This window comes from Monomorium pharaonis, chromosome 3 (assembly GCF_013373865.1).
Source record: "Monomorium pharaonis isolate MP-MQ-018 chromosome 3, ASM1337386v2, whole genome shotgun sequence".
Lineage (NCBI taxonomy): Eukaryota > Metazoa > Arthropoda > Insecta > Hymenoptera > Formicidae > Monomorium > Monomorium pharaonis.
This window is the reverse complement of record NC_050469.1, coordinates 16,563,490-16,569,489: the sequence shown is the minus strand read 5'-3', so window position 1 is coordinate 16,569,489 and position 6,000 is coordinate 16,563,490. Positions and strand designations below refer to the sequence as shown.

General features: G+C 29.6%; 1 long non-coding RNA gene across 1 annotated transcript; it reads right to left on the bottom strand.

Moving 5' to 3' along the window:
* Positions 1-560: 560 nt before the first annotated feature.
* LOC118644990 lies at positions 561-3,813 on the bottom strand. Its single transcript, XR_004962751.1, has 3 exons — positions 2,558-3,813; positions 1,687-1,862; positions 561-1,381 (listed from the first exon to the last, which is right to left on the bottom strand). It is a non-coding gene; the product is annotated as an uncharacterized LOC118644990 (long non-coding RNA).
* Between the last annotated feature and the right edge of the window lie 2,187 nt (positions 3,814-6,000).

Here is a 6,000-nt window from a genome sequence, read left to right as displayed (position 1 = left end):
TTGTGTCTACTTACACGTTGTCATCGGCGTCGTCCATCTTTTCTTTTAATGTTAGATCAGGGGTCAATCAAAGAACTATAGAAGTACTCACTCGGTATGAGTAGCGCGATTGTTAATGATAGTTTATGGTCGTGATGAATGTTTATAGGGATATGGTTTTATTTTAAAACTTTTGATTAATTTAATTGTTTTAGGTTTCTATCAACGATTAATTTAAACTAGGACAAAGTAACAAATAAAACAAAAAAAATTAATAGAGATTAATTTGATTAATGTTGATAGAAACGGATTTTAATAACTTTTGTAAAGTTAGTATTATAACTTTTATTACAGTCCGATGGCAAAAAAGTCGTGGCAAACGAGGCGGATGGCGCGGGCGAGGCAAATGGCGCGGACGAGGCGGATGGCGCGGGCGAGGCGGATTTAACCAAAAAAAGAATTACAAATATAATATTAATTTCATGTAACTTTATACTTATATAAAGAGAGGAATAAATGTTTTTATATTTTTTTTTTCCTTCAGTGTTACTAATTATTGACTATTTTCGTCACCTTGTGTTGTGGAGAAATTAATATAATATCTTTCTTTGATACAACGCGTGATTACCTTGACATTTGCAACTTTATTGCAGCAAATATTCTTAATAATTACGTATCAAAGAAATGTAGTATACGTAAGAATGTCCTAATTTGTGATCACCGAGGATCTATTAACACTAAAAATGAACAGTGTCTTACGTACATCATACAACGTTAATGTTGGAAACATATTTACAAGTGGTGTAACAGTATAAATGATATTCTAATGCAAAAAGAGCGTGACGTTTTATCATAAGATAGATAGCGAAACGTGCCTGTCTAAAATATAAAATTAAAGTATATTTTAATATAGATACAGGCAAAGTATGGTGTGACAACATAATTTTGTAAAGGTGTTTATGCAAAGAATAAATATAATACAATCTATTTATTGAATAAAAATGTTATATTTATTACAAATTAATTGTATTTGCACAAGAACGACAAAAGAACCGGACGTCGAGGTCGAGTTCACAACCGATATTGGGCTTGCAACTAGAACGAAAGTGATCCAACCCAGAACCGGGGCCGAGCTTACAACTGGACGAGCAAGCAGGAGCTACAACAAGAGCCTAGGCAGCCAACGAGTGCGACCAACGACCAGCGACGTAAATAATTGCTTGAATTTTTGTATTTACAAAATCTGGCATATATTATTTAATTTGGATTTATTAAAACGTTTCTCCTTTATTTACTTAGCACTTCTGAAAAATTTAATTACTGATGTATGGTAGTCACTCAAAAACGATGAAATAACTTTATCATCGGCGTTTCACATGGGCAACGTTTTAAAAAGGTGCATCTGTAAAAGAAAAGTAAACATACAATAGATGATACGTATCTTTTTTTATAATACTTTGACTAATTATTAAATTAAATTAAATTTAAATCTTAAATAATTTAGCGAATCTAAAAAAATGTATAAAAACAAAATGACTTTGTATGTAGTCGAGACAATTCATGTTGACATTATATATTGACATTTGGGGACTTATCAAATATTGTGATTTTACTATTTCCGTATCTTTTGGTTTGAATAGAGAGTTCTAAGGAAGAACATCTCTTAAAAATTTTCAGCTTTTAAAAAGCAATCTCATTCCTTCTTACCTTTTTCTTTTAATGAAATTGTCAAGAAAAGATAATTGATTACACAATGCAAATGCTTTGCGTCTTGAAATATTTGTACTTTTGTAATCCTCTTTTATGTTTCTTTTTTCGTGGGTGTACTAATTTTTTCGAGAAGTGCATCTTTGTTTGACAAAATAGAGTGTTTTAGTAGTTACCTACAAAAATATAGTAAATATTAATTTATTTATAACAATTTATAAAATCAAAATGTACAAATTATATATTGTATAAATTGTATAAAATTTGTGTACAAAATGTACAAATGTATATATTGTATAATTCTATAAGAACATCGTCATTTTTTTTTTCTTCAACAGTAACAATTTTAGATGAACACTTGATAGTTTCAATGTAAACAACTAAATTATCTGTCGTACGTCTCAGTTACAAGAAGGATGTATAACAATAATCTCCCATTTTCTCTATAATTACTTCTATAATAACTTTTAATATACTTAATATACACTGAAAGCTTGTAGGAAAATGTATTCATTTATATTAAATAACTGTAATTGAGGAAAATGTTTCTATTGTCATTCTTTTATCCATAGGAACTTCAAGCATATCGTAAAAATCTTTAAACTTTTGAACACAACAAGTTCTTTAAACACAACAGGCTAATTAGACTACACATTAATTAATATTTTTATCTCTTTCTCTATCTCTTTCTCTCTTCCGCTGTCTTTCTCACTCCTAGTTTTTACTATCTACACGATTATCATTTAAAGCACAATAAAGACTGTTTCAAAATTGCTGTCAGTACTGAAAATTTATGTATTGTGTACGTAACGGAAACTATAGCTTTTCAGTACTAACAGCAATTTTGAAATAGTCAAAATAACTTAATAACCTCAAAACAATCTCACGCTATAGATGCATTTGGGGAGACGCTATTAGCGCTGTCAGCAAGTTTATTTTTGTTTTTTATGAAGATAGGCTGACACTGATAACGCTAATAGCGTATCCCGAATGCATGGTAGACATATTACTTGACGTGAGTTGGCGCGTGAAGCGAGCGAGCCACTAGTGACCCAGTAACCCATCAATACACTACATATCACTTGACGTGAGCTGGCGCGTGGCGCGAGCGAGCAGGTGGCATGAGCAAGTTGGCGCGAGCGAGCCACTTGCGACTCACGTGACTTTTAGATGATATATGGTGTTACAGGGATTTTTTAAGTCGATAATCAGAAAGAGTGCATGTACTTTCTGACATCATGGCGCTGATAACGCGTTTTCTGAAAGTGGTTGTGTACGATCAATCATTAATTTTATTGTTAGTGATTGTATCTGTTATTGTGAGGAGACACGGTAGTGGCTTGCATTATTCGTATGACGAAAAGATTGTAGTTTTCAGCGATAAGAAGGTAATTTTATACATTATTTTATAACGTTCACGTTATTTTATAAATACATTGACCGATACAAATTTTTGGATATGTCAAAAATCTGGAAATACAGAATATGATTATTTAAAAAGGGAATTAGGATGTGTATTATTCTTTCTTAATGCTTCTTCGATATCTTCTTGATGACATGTCTAGGTATTTGTGTCGGTCAATGTCTATTTGTAGTTAATTTATAATAAAAATCTTCTTGATGACATGTCTAGGTTAATTTATATTAAAGTTTATATTAAAGTTTATATTATTGATAAAACAGACAGATTAATATAGTTTGAATTTTATTTTACTGCGTTTGATGTTAATAATTTTACATTAATTTATAGGTGAAGGATTTTTAACCTTGTGCTGGTTGGTGCGTTTCTTCTTTGTGCAATAAAACGTGAGTATATATAAATAAAGAATTTATAAAATTAATAATTATGATATGTAATACATAATATAATTTTATATTATTAAAGTAATTGGTGGTTTGCACAGAAGGTGGTTAAATCCAAAGGATATAAAGAATTTTTAAATTATTGAAAGATAAGTAATAAAATTATAAATATGTGTTATTATTTATTAAATATTCATAAAATTTAACAGGATATTATTACTTGAAATCATGTATTGTCTGTATATCTCTGAATCTCTGGAACATTTGCTTGTATTTTTAGAAAAAACATTTTAAGAATTAAAGATTAGAATAAATATTTAAAAAATTAATATGATTATGACGTTTTATTTTAAAGATATTTCAGAATCATTCTAGAAGATATTTTGAAAGTGTTACATAACAGATATTTTGACATATGCGGATATCTCTGTGAATATATTTTGTTACTACGGAATAGATTTTATTAGTGGTATTATACATTTTTAACATGTCTTATTCTGACGTATATTATAGATATCTTAAATTTTACCTTGTTGAAATGTTCAATTTGTTTAATGTTTTTAAATATAAGAATTAAAAATTAAAATAAACAAAAATCTAATATCTTGGAGATTGATATTTAAGACATTTTTAAAATAGATTGATGACTTGTGTCAACATCTATGTAACAGATATTCTGATATATACATATTTTCAAAATATTTCTGTGATATATTTTGCTGTGGAATATAAATAGATGTCTTGACATTTCTGTATATATCAAAATATTTATTTTTGTACGTATATTTTACTATGTGGAAACGGTTTTTTCTATTTATATTTTGAGAAGAAAATTTGTTTTAAAACCATTAAAGTTTTGTAAATTATGAATATATCTCAAGAGACGTGATAGTAGCTCGCGCCAAGTGAACGCGCAGCGAGACCGATCGTGTTCTTTACATAACTTACGCGACTTTTATTTTATTATATTTTTATGACAATTCTACTTGCACCCGAAATAGTTTTAGAGTTCCTGATAGGATTTAACAATAGTTCTGGCCTTTAAACATTTTTTAACAATTTTTTATTTTGGCCGCTAGTACCGCATCACAAGAGTAAAGTACTACTTTACGATGAGTTTCCAGATTTTACGGCATTTTTCAATAATTCGTTGACAGTTCTTGCCTTTAGCCATTTTTTAATATTTTTTAAGCACCGCTTCTACGGAACCACAAGAGTAAACTACCACCTTATAACGAGTTTCCAGTTAACTTTATGACATTTTCCGTTAGTTCTGCATTTTAGGCGTTTTTCAACATTTTTTTAGGTGGCATTTTCCGATAATTCTGCAATAGTTTCAACGCTTTTTGTAGGTTTTGCTGACAGTTTCAGCTTTTAGCCATTTTTAAACGATGTTTTAATTTGATCGCTGGCAACACACCACTAGAGTAAAATACCACTCTCTGGCAAGTTCCAGCCAACTTTATGGCATTTTCTGATAGTTTTGAAATAATTCCAACGTTTCTTGTAAGTTTCTCGCCATAAAGTAATAGTTTACTCTTGTAGTATGGTGCCAGCAGTCAAATTAGGAAATTGTTTAAAAATGTCTGGTTGGAACTGTTGACGAAACTTACAAAAAGCGTCGAAACTATAGTAGAACTTATCAGAAAATGTCATATAAAGTTAACTGGAACTCATCATAAGGTAGTAGTTTACTTTTGTGGTACTGTTGTGGAAGCGATTCCTAAAAATTATTGCAGAACTAACGGAAAATGTCATAAAATCAACTGGAACTCGTTATAAGGTGGTAGTTTACTCTTGTGGTTCTGTGGAGACGGTCTTTAAAAAAATATTAAAAAATGGCTAAAGGCAGGAACTGTCAACGAAACCTACAAAAGCTTTGGAACTATTGCAGAACTATTGGAAAATGCTATAAAGTCGGCTGAAACTTGCCATAAAGTGATATTTTATTTTTGTGATACGATGCCAGCGGCCAAATTAAAAAATTGTTTAAGTGTTTAAAGACCAGAACTATTGCTGAAATCTATCAGAAATTCTAGAACTATTTGGGGTGTAAGTAGTAGAACTGTCATAAAAACTTGCGGTGCAGAAAGCTGTGACGCCAACTTCACATATTGGATTATATGTAAGTCTTTTTTCCCAAACCTTCTGTATTACAATATGATTTCCAAATTAACCTAATATATACTTTTATGGATAGAAAAAATCAAAATTATTTATGTATTAAATAAAATCTACGATAATAATATTTTTCATCAAATTCAACTTAGGTAATATACTGGTGACTTATAGGGAAGTATAATATAATATTAAAATATTTTACGCCAACTATAATAATGGATATTTAAGTACTTATTCCGACAAATGTTATTAAAACAATTTTAATAAAGAATTATTATATTTACACACGCGCACACGCACACATAAATAAATCTTTTTTACAAAAATAATATCAAAATATTTTATGTTAACTACAAAATCATGGATATTTATATAAACTAAAATCTTTAT